The following is a 22,143-nucleotide window of genomic DNA, read 5'->3' as shown; positions in this document are numbered from 1 at the left end:
ATTCTAGAAATCTAGGGTGGAAAATCAATACTTTCAAGGCTTTACTGGGGCTAGTTAGGGAGCATGGGTTGGCTGATGTATGGTATAGGCACAGACGGACTGCTCCGGGATACACCTTTTATTCAATCCCTCATAATAAGCTGGTCCGTCTTGATTACTTGTTTGTGTCATGCCAAATGTCAGAGGGAATTTCTATTAATATTCCCCCAAGGATCATCTCAGACCACAACCCTATAGTTGTGGAGCTACCATCTAGTAGGTATACAGTAGTCCTGAGGTCGTGGACGTTTGAACGTAAGCTATTGATGGATCAGCTGTACTGTGAGCATATGGTTAACTGGGTGGCAGAGTTTTTCAATTTTAATATGGGGTTGACGTCAGGAATAATAGTTTGGGATGCTTCTAAAGCTTCCGTACGTGGAGAGACTCTTAATTTTTCCAGTTATCGGCGAAAGGTGGCTGAGGCAAGGCTAAGGGACTGGGTGGAATAGCTCAGGCTAGCAGAGGTTCAGCTGACGACGAAAATCTGTTGTGGTTAAAATATCGAAGATGGCCAGCAGCTAAATACTATTATTAAGTCCAGGATACATCAGGACTTCGGCAAAGAACTTGCCACTAAATATGTGCAATTTAGAACTGAAGTGTATGAACTCGGTCAAAATACGGGCAGGGTTCTGGCTAAGCGCCATCAACAGAGGGAGGTTTTAAATAGAATTAGCAGAATTCAAGACCAGGGGGGTCAAATTGAGGGCTCCTCAACAGGGGTTCTGAAGGTATTTCAGAGATTTTATCAACAGCTTTATACTGAGGGAGCAGCTGAGGGACGAGACGTGAGTGGAGAGGAATCCTTGGAGGAATTTCTTAAAGAACTTCAGACCTCTAAGATTACAACTGATCAAAATACGATTCTTGCAGCCCCTATTACTTGGGAAGAAATATAAACAGCTATAATCTATTTAGCTTCTGGTAAGGCTGTTGGCCCGGATTCAATTCCTTTGGAATTTTTTATTACATTTCGGAGTTTATTAAGATCAGACCTAATATCTCTATTTCAGGCAGCACAGAGGGGCTGTATTCCTGATTCCTGGTGCAAGACTACTATAGTCGTATTTAAAAAGAAAGGCAAGCCAGATCTACAACCATCTTCGTATAGACCTATTTAATTAATAAATGCTGACAGTAAGATCTATTCAAAGATTCTGGCATCCAGGCTAGATCATATTATTAGTCCTTTCGTCTCAATATGGCAGCATGGGTTGCTCCCTGGGAGAGACACGACTGATCATGTCAGAAGAGTCATTTCCCTTCTAGACTGGGCTCGGGCCACGGGGTCTCCATTAGGGGTGATCCTGTTGGACGCTGAAAAAGCGTTCAACCGGGTCTCCTGGCGGTTCCTATGGTCCGTCCTACGATGGAAGTGGATGGCTACTGAGTTTCTTCAGGCAATTTAGGCTCTGAACTCAACTCCCTGTGGCCGTGATTCACATTTCTGGAAAGGAATCTAATATATTCAGCATAAGTAGGGGTACTCGGCAGGGATGGCCCTGTTCTCCCCCTTTGTTTTCACTACATTGACCCCTTTCTTCGTAAACTAGATCAATGCAGCAGTATTAAGCCAGTAAAGGTTAATTATACAGAATATAAAACACGGGCTTATGCCGACGATGTTGAGATACTAACGTCCGATATTTTTTTGGCATATCCAGCAGTTAAAGATCTAGCTGAGCAATATGGTACCCACTCTGGGTATAAATTAAACATCGATAAGACTCAGATTCTTTATTCTGGCACTGAGTCTTTTCCAAATTTGCCAATTGTGTCCATTGCAACATATTTGGGGATCAAGGTTACTTCAGAGGTTCACCAAATTCCGGGCATAAATATAGGGCCCATGATTGATACAACTAATCAGACATTAGAAAGGCTAGACCTTCTGCTCTTATCTATGCATGGATGCAGCAATGTCATCAAAATGATGGTATTTCCAACATTTTTGTATTTGTTTAGGACTATTCCTTTAGAATTTCCCACCCCATGGTTTGTTAAGATTGAAAGGATGTGCTTTAGATTTTTATGGAGCTATCATAGATCTAGGAGAGCGGCTAAGTGGCTGACCCTCCCAAGAATGCGGGGGGCTGGGCCATCCCAATGTTTTCCTGTACTATTTGGCATGTATGCTGCAACATATAGGGATACTTTTCGTCGGGGATATGGCCCAATGTTCAGAGGCGGTCAGACCAACCATTTATGAGATCAGTATGGGGGATAATGCAAAACAATATTTAGTTAAGACCTTAGAACCAAATTATTATAAAAAAAAAACAGATTCAAGACAATCAAGGCAGTTTACCAGGTTTGGAGGAAGATTCGTGGCAGATTAAAGATTTCAAGTATTAACAGCTATACAACATTTTCGGCCTCTGGGATCCTCCCCCGAATTTCTCAAGACTAAACCACATATAGATGGGGTAATCTGGGAATTAGTACTAGGGAGGATTTGGGGTACAAAGAACAAATAGGCTCCTCATTTTTATAAGAAAAATATGGATTGGACAAACAAGATTTCTTTAAGTATTTGCAGATTCTTCGTTTTTAAGATAGCAAGGTACAAGGATCTGCTTTAAAGTATGGGAATATTCAATTAATCGAGCTAATTCAAAATAAATCTCGGATTGGGAGGATTTATCAGAATTTATTGGAAGCTCTTCCAGATGAAATACAAAGTCAGAATGATAAATAGGATAGGAAATTTGGGAAGGAGGGCACCAATATTGAGGATTCACTTGAATTAGCTAATCAGATTTTATTGTCCGGAAGTCTTCTGAGCCAACATTTTATGGCAGTTTTGATCTTTATTATACACCGGCAAAAGTTGCCAAGTGGGGAGGGACTGTTGGGGGTTCATGCAGTAGATGTCGGATGCCTTCTGCAGATACGGTTCATATGTTTTTTTTTGCTCTAAGCTATTGAAATTTTTTCAGAATGTAGAATTTTTTTTACCAAGGTTTTAGGATTTCCACTATCAATTACTGCAGATCTGGTCATTCTGGGAGTAGAGGGAAATAGGAACTGGTCGCAAGCTACTACTGGTTTTGTTTTTAATTCAATGGCTATAATCCGATTGTGCATCACTTCCCAATGGATTAGCCCTGTTCCCCGTACTTTCTGTAATTGGCGCTCCAGGCTCCTAGCTATATATAATATTGAATCTGCAGTTTATCTTCTGAAAGGGCGAAGGAGGCGGGAGAAGGGGCAAAAGCTATGGGCCCCTATAACAGATTAGCTACAATAATGTGACCTGCAATGAATTTCAATTTTCAGGCACTTTAAAATAATTGTAAATATGTAAATATGTTAATATGGTATAACTCCCCTTTGGAACTTATAGTGTTATCATTATGATTTTAAATGTTTTTTCATATTTGAGTTGTTATATATGGCGCAAAAAAGAACTGGTTTCTTTCTCCGAGGTCAAGATATATTTCTTTTTCTGAGTATGGATTTCTCAAAGACGATTAATGTGTAGTAAATGTTTACATGCTTATATCTATATATGTATTCGTATAATGTCTGGAATGAGCTATAGTTTGCTATATGAAATGTGCTTTCCGCAACGTTTCCTTTCTATTTTTTTGTAAACAACAACAATAAAAACAATTTTTAAAAAAGAAAATGAACATCACAATATTCTTGATCTTGATATTTTTTACACAATTTTCTGTCCCTCGATATTTGTGTTTCTGATATAATGTCCAATTACTCAAGTAACCTCTGAGATGAGGCACTACAACCTTTGCAACCTGGGGGTTATTGAAGGTAGGTGGACCAGATTTGGTAGAATTAAAACCAACAAAGGAGAGATGTTACTGTGCTCAGAAAGGGATGATGATCAAGCATCACAAAGGAATAGCTATTATCCTTAGCAAAGGGACAGAGAAATCCATAAGTGAATGGAAGCCAGTCAACATGAGATTTATGACAGCAAGGGTAAAAGGCAGATACATCAACATCACCACTATACAGTGCTATGCTCCAACAAATGAGGCAGAGGAAACAGTCAAGAGCATATTCTGCCAACAGATGCAGGCTGAGTTTAAAGCAATTTTGCACTATGACCTGAAGATTGTGATGGGAAAAGTGAAGCAAAAGTGGGAAATGACAACACAAACCATGACAGAACCATGGGAAAGAAGGTTTGTGGAACAATGAACGACAATGGTGAATGAATGTTGGAAATTTCCACCTGAAATGATCTGGTCACAGGCAGGGCTCTCTTTTCCCACTGTGATATTCACAAACTAACTTGGTGTTAACCCATTAGCAGGGATAGAAACCAGATTGACCACCTGATCCTAAGCAGCATCTGGAGAGGCTTACTGCAAGATGTCAGAATGAAGTGAGGAAAGGAGCGGGCGTTGGCAGTGATCACCATCTTGTGACCACTCTTCAGAAAAACAACACAGTGCAAGATATTTAAGGTGACAGAACTTCGATGTGGCAAAATTGCAGGACCACAAGAACAGTAGATTAGTGTGCGCCATCTGCAGATGCAGTGAACAAGAAATGGGAACAGCTCACTTCAATATATGTGAAGATCAATTAAACATGCCTGGGCACCAAGTCAAGGAAAAGGAAAGAATGGTTAAGACAAAACGCATTACAAGCTATTGAAAATAAGAGGGCAGCAAAAAATGAATGGAGGCCAAATCTAGGAGGTTGCAGTAGAACTACAAGGAACAGTAGATAGAAGCAAATAGAACAGTCTAAAAAACAATACGAGCAGTCACGTGGGCATACATGAAAAAAATTCCAGGCCATGAATATAATCTACAGTGAGTTCTGTTGCGGTAAACAATTGCTTAGTAAACAAAAATATATTCAAGAGCCGAAAAACACAGCAGTGTCTGTCCTGAATAGCAGTCAATGTCTGGTGAGTACTTTAAACATGAAAGTTAGTCAAAATATACTGCAAATGAAAGTTCAAGTTTACATATGTATGTATTATTTATAATGGACAATTTTGTGTATGGCTGTCACATACACAGATAGCAAAACAAACAACATAAACCACATGACTTTAGTGAGCCATATGACATAAAGTGAATGCGTGTTATAAACAAATATCCAGAGAATACAAATTACATCGACATCAACATGCATACAATACAGATTAGTGCATACCTATTTAAATACATAGGGGCAGATTTATAAGCCCCTTGCACCACTTTTGCGTCAATTTTATCATGGGAAAAGTGATGCAAAAGTGGCGCAAGGGGCTTGTAAATCTGCCCCATAAAGTTCTGCGAACACCCTTCTTGATTATCCCATGTCCATTGTCTCATTACCCTTATACTAAGAAGACGGAATTCCAAAGGGTGTTCACAGAACTTTATGCATTTAAAAAGATACCGAATTACTCTAATCTGTATTGTATATACATTGATGCAATTTGTATTCTCTAGATATTTGTTTATAGCACTTGCATGCACTTTATGTCACATGGCTCACTAAAGTCACATTGTTAATGTTGTTTGTTTTGCTATCTGTATATGTGACAGTCATACACAAAATTGACCATCATAAATAATATACATATAAATTTGAACTTTCGTTTGTGGTGTTTTTTGACTTTCATTCATGTTTAAAGTTGTTACCAGACATTGATTGCTATTTAGGAAAGACACTGCTGTGCTTTCTGGCTCTTAAATTTATGTTTGTTTACTAAGCAATTGTTTCATCCAACAGAACTCATTGTAGATTATATTGCTGACACCCAGGTTCTGAGGGACACGCGGTTTACCTCATTATTGCTAATGGGTTGCCATGCAGAATAGGCAGCAAAGAGAGGATGGAGGAAGGTAATCAAGAGCAAGGGGACAGTAAGTGGTAAATCTAATGGAACATACTACACCCCTATCATGGATATGCCATATAGACTACCAAAAGCACAGGAGTTCTCTTTGATGAAGGCTGTTATGTTATGTTATGTTAGTGCTATTTGTATTGCGCACGGCTGCTCCAGCGAAGGAGCGTCCCGGCGCACCGACAAGGTGGCGAACACAACACAACTGGGGAACAGAAATAATTATTAAGAAAATGGGGAGTGAAGGATTTAACAAAGCTCAGAAAATAAGTGAGTTTTAGCGGCCTTGCGGAAGGAGAGCAGGTCACCATAGGCCCGGAGTTTCAAAGGGAGAGCGTTTACATCAATTTGGGAGAGAAGGAAGGTACCAGACAACTGGAACCAATGCATCATCTTCAAGATTCCAAAGAAGGGAGTGTTAACCAACTGTAATAACTGGTGTGGAATCGCTCTTCCGTCAATCCAGAGGAAAATGCTGATAAAAATCCTTATAAAGCAAATTTCTGATGCTGTGGACAAGCAGCTAAAAAAGGAACAGGCTTGGTTCCACAAGGGTAGAGGATGTCATCAGATAATTACTCTACACAACATCATAGAGAAGCTCACAGAGTGGCTGAGATGAGTATACATCAACTTCATTGATTCTGAGAAAGCTTTTGACAGTATTCACCATGACAACCTCTGGTGTATACTGTGAGCCTTTGGCATACTGCTGCAGACAGTTCACCTCATTAAGAGCTTCTTTGATAATTTTATCTGCAAGGTGGGTGATAGTGAGTATTGCTTTGAAGACAAGACCAGAGCGAGACAAGGATGCATGATATCAGCGTTGCTCTTCAGCCTACTCATTGATTGGGTGATGCAATGCTTAACAACAGAAGACCAAGCTAAAGGCATCAGGTGGACCTTATTCTACACACTGGAGGACCTTGACCATGCAGATGATTTAGCCTTCTCTCCACCAGCATATGAAGGAAAAGACGCCTCACCTCAACATCAATGCACAGCAAGTGGGCCTGAAGATCAACACAAAGAAATCAGATCTTATGCCACTCGACATCCCTAACCTTTTAGTTATGAAGGTGGATGTAGAGGCTCTAGCCATGGCTGAACTCTAGCTAAGCAGTACTATCCAACATGATGTTGGGGACAAGCAGTAATATCAGGAGCAGACTGACAAGGCCAGGAAAGCCTTCAGGATGCTGAACAATGTGTGGCGGTCTGCTCAGTAAAGCACCAACAATAAGCTGAGACTTTACATGAACAGCATTTTTCCAAACTCCTGTATGGATCAGAATGCTGTATGAGGACAATAGATGGCATCACCAAACTGGCAATCTATAACACCAGTAACCTGGGAAGAATCTTGCACATTTTCACATCTCCAACAAAGAACTGCTCACCAGTTGCAAGAAAGAAAGCATGCGCACCAACATTATGAGTAGAAGATGGAGATGAATAGGAGACAAAGCATACACAAGGAGATGATGGGCAGAGCGCTGAAACTTTTCAGACACTCACCCCCAGTAACAAATCTGGGTTGAATTCATCATCATTCTGGAATAGTAATACCCCTACGCTATCCAACAATTTCTCTACTGTTGCACTCACTGGAGTGGGAATATACATTTTTACCCCTACGCTATCAAACACTTTCCCTACTCTTGCACTCACTGGAATGGGAATAGTAATTTTTACCCCTACACTATCTAATAATCTCCCTACTGTTGCACTCACTGGAGTGGAAATAGTAATTTTCACCCCTACGCTATCCAACACTCTCCCTACTGTTGCACCCACTGGAATAGAAATAGTACTTTTTAACCCCACGCTATCCAACACTTTCCCTACTGTTGCACTCATTGGAGGGGGAATAGTAATTGTAACCGCTACTCTTTCCCTCCTTTTGCACTCACTGGATTGGGAACAGTAATTTTTACCCCTACGCTGTCCAACACATTCTCTACTGTTGCACTCACTGGAGTGGGAATAGTAATTTTTACCCCAACGCTATCCAACACTTTCTTTTCTGTTGCACTCACTGGAGTGGGAATAGCTATTCTTACCCCTACGCTATCCAACATTTTCCCTACTGTTGCACTCCCTGGTGTGGGAATAGTAATTTTAAGCCCTACGCCATTTAACCCTTTCCCTACTGTTGCACTCCCTAGATTGGAAATAGTAATTTTAACCCCTACGCTATCCAATACTTGCACTACTGTTTCACTGTTTGGAGTTGGAATAGTAATTTTATTCCCTCGGCTATCTAATAATTTTTGTATTATTTTAGTTAATGTAGTATATAATCAATTTTAAAAATTATTAAACATATTTTCACTTTTTAAAATTTGTTACATATTTTTATTTGTATTATTGTTTTATGTGTATAGATGTATATATAATTGATAAGATTTTGTAAACAATAAGTAATTAAAATTAATATTAAAACATTTTAATAAGTATATATATTATATATTATATGTATATGATTAATGTATTTTTAAATGATATATATATATTATTTATGATTTTTAAACATTGTAAAATATTTTTAGCTATGTTTATTTTAAATATATGTATTTATTTACTTTATTTTATATTGTTTTTCACTTAATAAAAAAAACTATAATTTTGACATCGATAGTTTTTTGGGGATATTTTTGTACTTACCATAATGTAGATAGGATGTCGATATTCTTGATTTCGATATTCTTGCTGCGATATTTCTGTAGGTCGATATTCTGACCTTCATTATTTTGTCAGTGATTCGGTTCCAGTGAGGCTATGCGACTTTGAAGAGTCTGTGAAGTCACCCTTCTTGGTTATCGGCTCAGCGATAATGGGACATTGGCCCTGAAGGAGACAGAATTGGTGCGAGCACTGACGTTGAGAGGGCTGATAACTGCAGGCCTTCACATGTGTCAAAGGGCATCGGAGATGCAGTGCATGCAGGGCTGTGCGCCATACTCTTCACGAGCGGTTTTCCTGCATCACTGCAGGTTGCTATATCATTGTCAGCTTTACTGATGAATCAGAGTTGTTTTTCCTGCTTTGCACCCCACACAATTCTCAGGGCCCAGGAACTGGAATTGGCACCCTTTTGAATGCAGGAGTCCACAGAGGACTCCAGGTGCTGGTCAGTGGGTTGCATGTGAAGTCTTTGTGGCCCTGGGACTTCAGGAAAGGAGGCAAACACACACAATCCCATGGACATTCTTCTTTAAGCAGGTTCACAGCAGAGTTCTAGTATTTGGTCTCTCCTTGGTAGTAGCAGCAATTGCAGGCCAGCCCAGCAAAGCATACACAGCAAAGGGGAAGTACTCCTCAGTACAGCTCTCCAGCTCTTCTTCCTGGCCTAGGTTCCTCTTGAGTCCAGAAGTGAGAAAAGTCTTTGGGGTTTAAGGTCCAATACTTATATCCGATTTTCTCTTTGTTCTCTCTGTGGTAAGGGTCTCTGATCCCAGTTCAACTCGGCTCTGTCCTCTCTGGTGCAGCCTAACCACAGGTGGTGGAAACAGCATTGTTCAAAGGAGTCACATCCTATTGAAGTGCAAAGTAAAGTCCTCCCACCACTCTAAATGCAGCCAAGATCTATTCAGCTCAGCTATGAGTTACCTAGAAAAATCAGGGCACACCTCAACCCCCCTTGTGGCAGTCTACAGTGAATGCACATCTCCATTTCCAGTCACTCCAAAACTAAACAGACAATACTTAAACAGCAGAGTCACACAGAATGCTTAAATATGAAACTGCCTACGTTATATACAAGTGCCAATTTAAAAACCATCTCCCCCCAAAAAAAATTATTAAATTCTGAGGTCAGAGAGCCTAAACTCTGTTTCTCTATCTTGTCACAATGGAAAGCTTTACTTGTAAGATGTTACAAAGCAACTCTCATTGTAGCCTTTAAATTGGTAAAAAGGATATTGACAGTATTTGACTATCAGGACATGTAAAACACTCCACCACATGTCTTATCTTTTACATACACATCACCCTGCCCATGGGGGTACTTTGGGCCTACTTGACTGGTTACTTACATGCAAGAAAAGGGAAGGTGGAAGCCAGGCAAGTGAGGGCACTTGCCAGGATGACATGGCAGTATAAAACCGCGCACGCAGACCCTGCTGTGGCAGGTCTGAGATACATTTACAGGGCTAATCGGGTGGGTGGCTCAATCAGTGCTGCAGGTCCACCAGTAGCATTTGATTTACAGGCCCTGGGAACAAACAGTGCACTGGACTAGGGACTTACCAGTAAATCAAATATGCCAATCATTATAATAATTTACACAGGGAGGTCCTGCACCTTGACACTGATCAGCAGTGGTAAAGTGCCAAAGCACCTAAGCCAACAAAAACGAGATCCAGCACATTGTCAAAAATACAGGAGGCAGAGGCAAAAGGTCAGGGAAAATCACACAGAGGATGCCAAGTCTATCACATGCCCCTCCAGCTGAAAAGTGGGGAGATCTACGTACCCTTTTGGGACTTCTCATTACTAAGGAGAAGAATCTAGACAGACCACCAGCATTGGCAATTTCTGTGCCACTGAGGTGTTCCACCGTAAATTCCATTCCCTTTAGGGAGATGAACCAACTCAGCAGTTTTGGATTTGCACCCCTAATTTGCATCAACCATCTGAGGAGCCTATGGTCTGTCTGAAATCAGAAGTGAGTCCTAAACAAGTAGAGCCTTAGCTTCTACAGCACCAAGACCACAGCAAAAGCTTCTAGCTCAATTACACTCCACTGCTGTTCCCTGGGAAGTAGTCTACTACTAATAAAAGCTACAGTGTGGTTCAAGCCATCGTCATTCAATTGTGAGAGAACTACACCTACACCATGCCCTGAAGCATCTGTCTCCACAATAAATGTTTGGGAGAAATTGGGTGCCTTGAGCATGGGCCCCATGCACATGCCAGATTTCAGGGCATCAAAAGCGATCTGACAGGTATAAGTCCAGATCACTTTCCTTGGCTGCTTCGTTGAAGTTAGCTCTGTCAAGGGGGCAACAATGGTGCCATACCCCTTGGCAAACCATCTGTAGTAGCCGGTGAGGCCTAAGAAGGCTCTCACCTCGGTCTGAGTCTTGGCGGTTCCCAAGCCAGAATGGTATCAATCTTAGGCTGTAGTGGTGCCACCTGGCTGCTTCATACCTGGTGCCCTAAGTAAACCACAGACACCTGCCCTATCTGGCACTTACTTGCCTCGATAGTGAGGACTGCCTTCTGCAGGGCTCTCACCGTTTCACGGAGGTGCTTCAAGTGTTCCCCCCAGCTGAAGCTAAACGCTGCAATATCATCCAGGTAGGTGGTACTGAATCCCTCTAGCCCAGACAGTACCTTGATGCTAGCCTTGACCCTGTCAGTCAACCTGTAAATTGCATGTTTCACAGGCAAACTGTCCCCACTGTCCACGTCATGGACACACCAACTTTGTGAGCCCTGGGGTCAGGGAGAACATGGAGGCGAACTCTCCCAGCACCTGGCAACAGTCTCTCTGCTGCTCTGGGGTCAGGGTGGGAGAGAGCTTCACACCATGCACTGACCCATCATGCTCTTGGGCAGACAGGAGGTCAGGAATAGAGTCCCTCTCCTCTTCCATTCAATCATCTGTAGCGAGGAGCATAGTCCCTTCAGACCTCCCAGTGAGGTTTGAGGCAGTTCACATGTAGGACTTTCAAGGGGTTCCAAGGAGTCTGCAAGTTCACCAGGTTGGTGACTTTAATCTTGCAATCCACCACCTCAAATGGCCCAGTCAACTAGTCTTGGAGTACACAATGCTCCACTGGCCCCATCACCCACACTTATTGGCCAGGCTGAAACTCTACCAGAGTGGCATTTTGGTCATGCCAACATTTAATTTCTTCCTGGCTGGCTTCCAGGTTTGACTGGGCGAATTTCCTAAAGCACTGAGTCTGGTTTCGGAAGGCAAGTGTGTAGCTAAATATCTCCTGGGTCATTTTACCATGAGTTTTCTCCCAGCCCTCCTTCACCAGACTGAGAGGTCATTCACCGGATGTCCATACAGCAATTCAAATAGACTGAATCCCAAGGATTTCTGCAGTACCTCTTTTTAAGCAAACAATAGGCAGGGTAAGAGGATGTCCCACTTACACATCATGGGTTCTGTAAGACCCTTAATCTTGCCTTTTAGGGCTCGGTTGAATCTCTCAACTAACCCATTTCCTTGGGATGGTAAGGAGTTGTGTATTCATATATTACCCCATACTCCTCCCATAAAGAAGTCATATACCTAGATATAAAGTTGGTACCCTGGTCAGATACCACTACTCTGGGTAACCCCACATGGGAAAAGATCCCCATCAATACATGGATCACCACAGGGGCCGTGGTTGTCCTGAGAGGGACAGACTCTGAGTACCAGGTGGCATGGTCCACCAAAACCAAGATGTGTTTGTTGCCTAAGGCTGTCTTGGGTTCCAGTGTCCCCACAATTTCAATAACCACCCGCTAAAAAGGGGTGCTGACCACAGGGAAAGGTTGGAAGGTTGGAGGGGAACCTTACACTTCCCCCACTCATGCTTCTTGCCTGGCAAGTCTGACAAGACCTACAATGAGTATCAGTGTGCCTTTGCATTTGGGGCCAACAGAAGTGTGTGGCAAGCTTGTGAAAGTTCTTGTTGTGCCCCAATTTTTTGGCCAAAGGCACATCATGAGCTAGACCCAGTAGGAAAGTCCTAAAGAACTCGGGTACCACCAGCAGACAGGTTGGCCTTGGCTCAGCACCCTTGAGGTCACTAAATAGGAGACCACTATCCCAATAAATCCAATGTGATCTACACTAATCACTTGCTGCATGGTCTGCAGCCTATTGCCCCAAACCAACAAGAGTAGGGCATTCCATCTGCATATTGCAGAATTCCTCCCTGGTGGGAAACCCTTAATATTGCCAAAGGGTCAGCTCAGGAAGATCAACAAGTTTGGCCACTTATTTCCTGAAGGTTCCATGGCATCCCCCTCAAGGTCTGCCTCCTCATGGACTGTGGTAACTTCTGGGCAGGTTTCATGTGCCCCCTGCTTCCCCTCTTTCAGGCAGGCACCTGGGCCACTGTTTAGGACTCCAGGTCCTATTGAGTACCCTTACTGGCTGCCATTGACAGAGTGGCCACACACGCCAACTCAAGCAGACTCAACATCTCCAAATTGGCCTGGTGTTCCACCTCCTTCCAAGGGGAATCCTCCAGGTTATTGCCAGGCAGACAGTCGACAGGCATGGATGGACTCACAACGACCTTCAAGGGACCTGAAACCCCCTACCCACTCAAAGAGAACCTGCAACACCTTACATAGGCGCTCAGAGTTGTCTGCAGCAACTAGAGGTTGACGTGCATTAGGGATTATCTCCTCTTCAGACTCCCACTGACACCTCACAGCTGTCACACTGGCTCCATTGTCTTTGAGTGCTTCCACCCTCCCCCCATGATGGCCACCCACTTCAGGTACTTCTTAGTGTTATCTAGCAGACATTTAACCTGGACCATCTCTCCATCTCCTAACGTGATAAGGATCATCACAGCTGGCTCACCCCTTCACTAGGAACCAACTCCTCCCCCAGCACTACACTAACTAACCCTGGTGATGGTGCACCAGTGGGTGCCTGTGTAGCCTTGGGACACTTTGGATTACCACGAATGTGACCCTACGACCACATGCATAGCACCTGCAGGGTCCACCATCACATAGCTTACATCTGGGGTGCCATGGCATCTTACCACCGGGGGCCTGGTAATATTTACCCTGGGAACTATTTTGTGGCCCTTTGGAGAACTCCTTTTGGTTACCTTTGCCCCTCCACTCTTCTGCTGGGGACCATGCCCACCCATGGCTTGGTTTCCCACATACCCCTTGTGGACCGTGGTACTCGTCCAGTTGTCTGCCTCCTGAGGAAGCTTCCTAGGGTCAGTTAACTTACTAACCATTAGATGCTGGCACAGCTCTGGAACACAAAGACAAGTGCTCCCATCCAGTGTACTGCAAAATAAATTCACACATTCCACACAAGTGTTAGATTCAAGTTTCCTAAAAGACCTGCATTTCTCCCTGTATTGCTCCAGTGTGAGCCCATAGATGATGCATAAAGCCTCCTTTATATTGGGATAAGTGAGAGCACCCACCTCCTCGAAAGGTGTTAGGGTGTTCCTCCAATTGGCTCCTCTGCACGTTTTGGTTCTCCATGTCATACTTGAGCTTCTCCTGCTCCCTCTGATGCTCTCTCTCTTGTCGCCTTCCCCCTCTGGCAGATCTTGAGCTACAAATTCCTCTTGATGGCTCAGGAAATCCAGATCCACATTCATTCTCATTCTCATTCTCCCCAGCCTCTCTGGCTTCACACCAGGCCACTAAGGGCCCCCTTTTTCCTAGCGGAGCTCCTCATGGGACATCCAAAGTTCTAGCAAAATTGTTTGAGTTGGTTCACTTTGTATGTATGCAACATTCTAATATCAAACTCCAATTCTTCCACCTTACTTGCTGGTTTACCACTTTGAGACATGGTGAGTGGATACTGCAAGGGTTCACAAAAATAGAACTAAAAAACACCTTATGTGGTTGCATAGTCGTCTGCACTAGACGATTGATGTACACCAATCATTGTGGATCAAGTACAAATGCAAGCTCAATCCTCACAGTTGACCACCAATGTTAGAAATGGGGCCTTTAATTGGCAGAGGTTTGCACTTTTCTCCAAGTGGAGAACCTTGCTTCTAGTCAGGGTAAGGGAGTTACATACTTTAGATAACCCCTGCTCATCCCCTTGGTAGCTTGGCACGAGCAGACAGGCTTATCCCAAAGGCAATGCGTAAAGTATTTGTATTGCAACATACCGTAAAACAGAGAAAACAACACAAATGGACACCTCACCAATTCAGAAAAATAAAGTGTCTTTATTTAATCCAAACAAGACCAAAAGTCAAAAATCCAACATACATTGATCAAGAATATCAATTTAGAACAGTTACTTCAAATATAGCAGTTCTGGAAATGAATAGCTGCACCTGGGGCTATTAGGACATTGTGACAGGCACAAATCCAACATACAGCACTGACTGGAAGGTGTGCAGACTCGGGCACAGAGTCACACGGACACCCAAACATCTAATAGAGACATCTAGCCACAGATTCCTTACTTAGAATCCTCCCCAAGTGCCAGACTTGATCCGGAAAAGGCATCAGAGTTCTTTTTCTTGCTTTGCAACACCAACCATACAATTCTCAGGATCCAGGAACTGGCTCCCATTTTAAATGCGGAGTCCACAGAGGAGAACAGGTGCTGGTCAGTGGATTACAGACAAAGTCTTTGTGGCCCTGAGACTTCAGAACAGGAGGCAAGCTCACAGTCCTTGGTAATTCTTACTGAAGCAGGTTCACAGCAAAGCTCCAGACTTTGTCCTCTCCTTAGCAGAAGCAGCAACTGCAGGCCAACCCAGCAAAGCATACACAGCTATGGGGCAGTACTCCTCCTTACAGCTATCTAGCTCCTCTATTTGGCAGACATTCCTCTTTAGTCCAGAAGTGATCTAATTCTTGAGGGTTCAATACGTATACCCCATTTTCTCTTTGTGTCAAGGGTCTCTTAGTCCAGTGCAAACCTGTTCTGTCCTCTCTGTTGCAGCATGACCACAGGAAGTGGAGACAGCATTGTGTAAAGGAGACACAGCCTATTCAGGTGCACGTGAAACTCCTCCTACCACTCTAAATGCAGCCAATGTCTATTCAGCTCAGCCATGAGACGCCCAGGTAAGGCAGGACACACCTCAACCCCCCTTGTGGCTTTCTATAGTGTATACACATCCCCAGTTCCTGTCACTCCAAACCTAGACAATCAATACACATACAGCAGAGGCATATAGAATGGTTAAACAAGAACATGCCTACTTTCTAAAAGGTGCATTTTCAAACACACAATTAAAAAACTCTCTCCCTAAAAACATGTGTTATCAAATTCTGAGTTCAGAGAGCCTAAACTCCATTTCTACATCTTGTCCCAACGGAAAGTTATATTTGTAAGATTTTACAAAACAACTCCAACGTTGGCCTATGGGACAGATAGCCTTTCAATAGCGAAAAACAAAATTGGTAGTACTTCTCTATGAGTACATGTAAAGCATACCAGCACATGTCCTACATTTTACATCCACTGCATCCTGCTCATGGGGGTACCTTGGGCCTACCTGAGAGGTGCCTTGCATGTAAGAAAAGGGAATATACGGGTCTTCGAGTGGGGGCACTTATCAGGTCAACTTGGCAGTTTAAAACTGCACATGCAGACCCTGCAGTGGCATGTCTCAATTACATTTACAGTGCTACTCATGTGGGTGGCACAATCAGTGCTGCAGGCCCACTAGTACCATTTGATTTACAGGCCCTGGGCACACACACCACACTGGACTAGGGACTTACCAGTATATCAAATATGCCAATCTTGGATAGTCAATCGTAATAATAATTTACACAGGCAACACTTGCACTTTGGCACTGATCAGCAGTGGCAAGTTGCCCAAAGCACCTAATCCAGAAAAAACGAGATCCAGCATACCGTCAAAAATTAGAAGGTAGATGAAAAAAGTCATGGGAAATCACACCAAGGATGCCAAGTCTAACACTCACTAAACCGTCAGATGTGATTTGTTTATGATAGAATCTAACTGTTTTCATAATGAAATAGCTGAATGTAGTGGTAAGAGAGTGAGAAGGGGTTCTGGGCAATGGATAATATTGGAACATATTTGCCAGAAGTGGGACCCAGAACGTTTAGCTGGGATGCTAATTTCATCATTGATAAATTTGGATTTAGCCAATTATATGGCATATTTGCACTTCTTTCTCATTGGTGCTTGGTATATAGTACAGGGGTTTATGTTAGTCACATATAATACTCCAAAATTTCTGATCAGTCTGTTATATTGTAGATTGGTTCAGAAAAGTACAGTTGGCTTGGCAGTGCTTTTCTAGATGTCGTTAGCTGTATTAGGGGGTTTTCCTTGGCAACTGAATAAATTATTTGTGTTATAGTTACCAATGGTACTGAAGGATCACATTTTTTTATTGGGTGTTCTTAAAGTGGGAATCCAAAGTTTTCAACATAGGGCTATAGTTGCAAAGGGTTAATGTTGAGATACGTTTGAGGAATAGAATTTTAATGTGTTCAACAATGAGAGAGAAGCTTGTGATGTTATTTGGATAGTTGAGGACGAAATAGATCATTTTGCCATTGTAGTGAGTAGGCTAGAAAGAATGCTGGTATACATTTTGGAGTAAGCCTGGGTTTACTAGGAAGCTGAGCAGACTGAACTTGGCTTCGCCCCATTCAAAATAGAAATGCTGATGAAAGATTTGAAAAATTAGTATTCGGATAACTTGAGGATGCAAATGGTTTTGAATTGAGGCAGGTAATAGACTATGTGCTAGCATATACTTTTAAGTAGGGATAATTGGACATCTTTTTTTAGGCATTCAAATATATATTCGACTGTGGTGGGTATAGAATTACCCGTGATGACGTTTTCCATGTCAATTTCTAATTTGAGTGGTCTGTTAAAATGGAAGATTTGTACCTTTGAGGAACTAGAGTCAGTGTGTGTGTGTGTGTGTGTGTCTGTGTGTGTGTGGGTGGGTGTGTCTGTGTGGGGGGGTGGGTGTGTGTGTGTTAGTGTGTGTGTGTGGTGTACCTGTTTAAATGTGTAGACAGTTAGTGTGTATGTGTTAATATATGGACATATTAGCGTGAGTGTGTGGATGAGTATATAAACGTATCAATCCGAGTGTTTGATAGTGTTTCAGTCATATGACTAGATACTGCAACATTATGCCCGTCAGTAAAATTATGTGTCCAAGTACTTAGTTCTTAACCCTGTTGGACCCTAGGTAAGAAAATCAATGGACAATGGCAAACGTTTGAGACAAGACTTCTCTGAACCGTCTGCCTCATTTACTGACTTTCCAAGCATGCTATCCTCCCTGGTAGCAGAAATCGAGGCCTTAATATTGGCTGACAAAAGTATCGTATCCTAAGCATTGTTTACAAAACTATCACCCCACTGGAGTTAGTAAAAGAAACTATGAACCCAAATAAGCAGTAGATTTTGTAAATAACATTTCAGCCACAATATTTATGTCAGGCGATATCTTTGATATCAACCTTTTGACATGCAACACACTCTCTGAGACCAAGTACATTGGAAGGAGTAGATTTGACACGCACTGTCAATTGGATGGGAAAATCCAAGTACTCAAGCCCAAACCCTCCTCCTATTCTATTCAGGTCCTCTCCCTTCTAATCTAAAAGGCTGAGCATGGGCTGGAAGGAGGCAGGCCTGGGTTGGAATGAAGTGAACGATGCTCTAGTCTTGTCAACCTTCTTCCCAGGTTATTGAAATTATATGCAAACAGGCGCATGTATACAAACACACATGCATTGACCTGGTAAGTGGTCCCCGCTATACCACTCAGCAAATATTCAGTAACCTACATGTCCAACTCTCCTTATTACCAGGGCACTGGATTGTTCATGATCACCCCAGTAAGGGCAGTGTTCCTAAACCACTAAGTACTAGAAGAGTAATGATCAGCAGCACCTGGCTCCTACAGCTGCAAACATTGGGGCAGATTTACAAGGCCCTTGTGACATTTTTACGACACCGTGGCGTCACTTCTGTGACGCAGTGGCGTTGTAAACCATGCGTTACTATGCCACAAATTTACAACGTGACGCATCTAGTGAGATGCGTCACGTTGTAAAGCCCTGCACTACATTATACCTGCGTCAGGTATAATGTATGGAGAGTGGGCGTTCCGTCGCAAGGAAGCCCCATAAAGGTGACGCAGTGAAATCTACAAGATTTCAGTGAGTCACTTTTACGTCCCCGCTGCGTCAAAACCTTACACCTGTTTGTAGCATCTATGGTGGCGCAAGGGGTTCCTAATGTCACGCAAAATAACTGGTGCATCCCTGCTGATCTGCAGGGATGCGTCAGTTATTGTAAATCTGCCCCACTGAGTTGGGCACTACTGAGATTTGCACTTCGAAAAATAAAGGTCATGACTGACCAAAATAGTCACTGTGAGGGTACTTCCTACTTTAACATCATACATGACAAGAGGAAATGCCATATATTAGTGTGTGAAAATGCATTCTACCTTTGATGCAAGGCACTTGAATTCCTTGCCAAGCACAGATCACAACAATTACACTGCACCATCCCCTAAACTAAAAGCAGTAACAAAAAAACTATAATAAAAATGTTAATGTCAGCCTTTCTATTTAGCTATCACAGGGCACAGGCCTGTCAATATGAGAACATCATCTCTCAATTGAGACCACTGTAAAGTCATGTACTTTCAGCACACATAGACGGCCAGGTGGACAGCTATATTATGGAAGCCGAAACCAAACACCCAAAGACATGATTTGTTTCTAAAATTCAAAGATGAAACATGGCTCATGTACTGGCAGTGTCTCCTAGTGCATCTGCCACATTTCTTTATTTTTTTTCCTGTTTACATCTTCTGTTTCCATATAGCATTTGTGGACAGAATTAATCCACCTCAAAAGGCCCGCTTGAAATAGTCGGCCCCTTTGACGCTGAAACTCTGTGTACGCTGTGGCAGATGAATCATGGGCAAGGTGTGTTTGGGCACTCAACAAGTTGGAGTAAAATGTATGTTAAATTACACCCATCTCCCGAATTTTGAAACCCTCCACTAAGTAATTCTAAATCATTGCGAAATTCTTGGTTTTCAAAACAAATGTGCCAACCTGATTGACCTTTGTATATTTTTCTTCATTTCCGCAACAAACTTGTGAATGTCGTGAAAAAAACATAAATTCACAACTTCGCCCACCCCAAACTCTCATGCAAAGAATGTCTCCACAAAAAATTATCGCAACACACCGCAACCACGTACTAACAGCTCCTGCACGTGCACACAACACAAACAGGCCTCACATGTCAGCACGTTTAGTTAACAAAACACATGCGAAAAAAAAGAAAAATATGGCTTAAGCGGTGCAGTTGTTGTAAAGACCATACTGGAAGAGATGAAAGAAACCAGCCTGAAAAGGCTAGCACTAATTAGCACAGAGGACATTACATGCCCGGTAAAGTCTAAACAAACATAAACAGAAGCTTTGCTCATCAAGCCGCACACTACCACCCATAAGGCTCCCATAAGGCCGAATCTTTTTTAGTAATAGCCCTGAACATGTGAGCAACATCAATCGGCACAGGGCAAAACACGAGATCCATGAAACCATTTGCCGAGAAAACAGCGAGCAATAAACACGTTCAAAGGCTCTCATGTTGTATGCCACTGTCAGCTGTCACGTTTTCAACAGAGAATTGGTCACTTGTATGCACCTGCATAGAAAGAAAGCATCAGCAAAATCCTCACACCACATGTACTTCCAGAACGTGGTATACAGGGAAGAGAATACGGCACAACTTTTTTATCAAGCCATCTGTGGTGAGGTTGCACAAGTTGAAAAAAGAAGAATTGATAAAAATAAAAAAAACTTAGTGAAATGTTGTAAAATTCAACAAAACTACGTGTGAAAAGTCATACATGTACAGAAACAGAGGCAAAAACAGCACAATGTGGCAGTTTTCATAGATCATTCCTTTGTTTGCTGTTTTTAGGTATCCCTATAGACTCTCTTGCTTATTTGCATTATTTACTTGTATTTACTTTGGTCATAGAAGTGCTGAGTTTGAATAATAGCTGCGTTTAAGTCTGAATCGAGACTGATATTTGCGGAGACGTTTGTGCCACAGGTTTGCTGTTGGTTATGTTTTCAAGCATATTTGAATGACATAGAAAGCTTGCAATAGTGTGGTGGTTGGTGGGACCTGTGGAGTGTCTGGTAGGTTTTATGGCCAGCGGGATAAAGAAAGAGCACTTAAGTATGCTAAGTGGCCTGGCCTTCACTGAGGCTGCTGTTGACGGATTTGAGCACGTGTGAAGCACGCACGTCTGCGTAATCTCCTGCAGTAGAGTTGGTTTGTTTGTTGAGCAGGTACACACTCATTGAAAATGGGGAGCACACATTGCATTCTCTATAGAGACTCGGGTAAAGGTGAATTCATTGGTTATAGTCGATCTAATTATTTGGATTTTCAATTAAGAAAATAGCCATGTAGATGTACACACAATGGGTCTGATTCACAAAAGTACTTGTGTGTAATAAAGCTGCCAGTGCAAAATCTCTGCGCTCAGGGCGGAATCTACGCACTTAGGGGTCTATTATGATGTCGGGCGGATCGCCACGCCCGCATGGCGGTAGCGATCCGTCTGACATCATCCCCCGCCCGCCACCCATTTCCCCCCGGCATATTATGATGGCGGGGGTACTGCGGCGATTGGGAAGACGGTCTGCCGCTTTTCCGCCCGGTCGACGAGTTGACAGGGCGTAAAATGGTTGAGTATGGTGGCAGTGTCTGCTAGACACCGCCATCCATATTACAATGTCAGCGGGAAGCAGCTTTTCTGTGGCGGCATTGCCACCACTGAAAGGCATGCAGATTCCTCAGTTGGAGGCCCTTTGCGGGCCCCCATGATGTTGGGGGCACATGGGGGGTACCTATAGTACCCCCCTGCATTTGCATGGATGACGTGACAGGCACCACGCGGTGCCTGCCACGTTGTGCATGCAAATGAACAAATGCCTTTTTTTGTATTGCGGCGGGTGATGCTGACAGCACCGCCCGCCACTATGCAAAAAATGTGGAATGCGCCCGCCAGTGTGGGGGGGGGGGGTGCATCCTAACAGCACATGCGGGACCGCCGCACACATAGCGGGTGGTCCCATTTTCCAGGGCGATGGTGGGCGTAACAAGTCCGTCCGACATCGTAATAGACCACTTAGGGTGGAATCCCCGCACTGCAGTTGTCACTACGAGGATTACTCTCGAGCGTGGACGTTCTGCCCCGATTGTGTAGACTTCGCCGCAAATGTGTGGCAACTCTGCACTCATGACTTTACTACACATAAGGACCTTCGTGAATCGGGCCCCATGAGTTTGGATAAGGATGTGAATTGACAGCTTATTTAATCCATGCACATCCTTAGAAAGCTTCTGGAGGCTGTTCATTGTTTCCATTATTTTGCTAGAATAAATAGAGATCTTTATCCATATTGAAAACTGCTTTGCAACTACCACTTTGTTTTTACAAAAGATTTTTTGACTTTACAACAACAAGTATTGAGTTTGTTCAAGTGGTCTCTAAACTATGGATTGGTGCGAGGTCTATATCTGTTTTGT

The sequence above is a fragment of the Lissotriton vulgaris genome, chromosome 11 (assembly GCF_964263255.1).
Source record: "Lissotriton vulgaris chromosome 11, aLisVul1.2, whole genome shotgun sequence".
NCBI lineage: Eukaryota > Metazoa > Chordata > Amphibia > Caudata > Salamandridae > Lissotriton > Lissotriton vulgaris.
Note: the sequence above shows the minus strand (reverse complement) of the source record.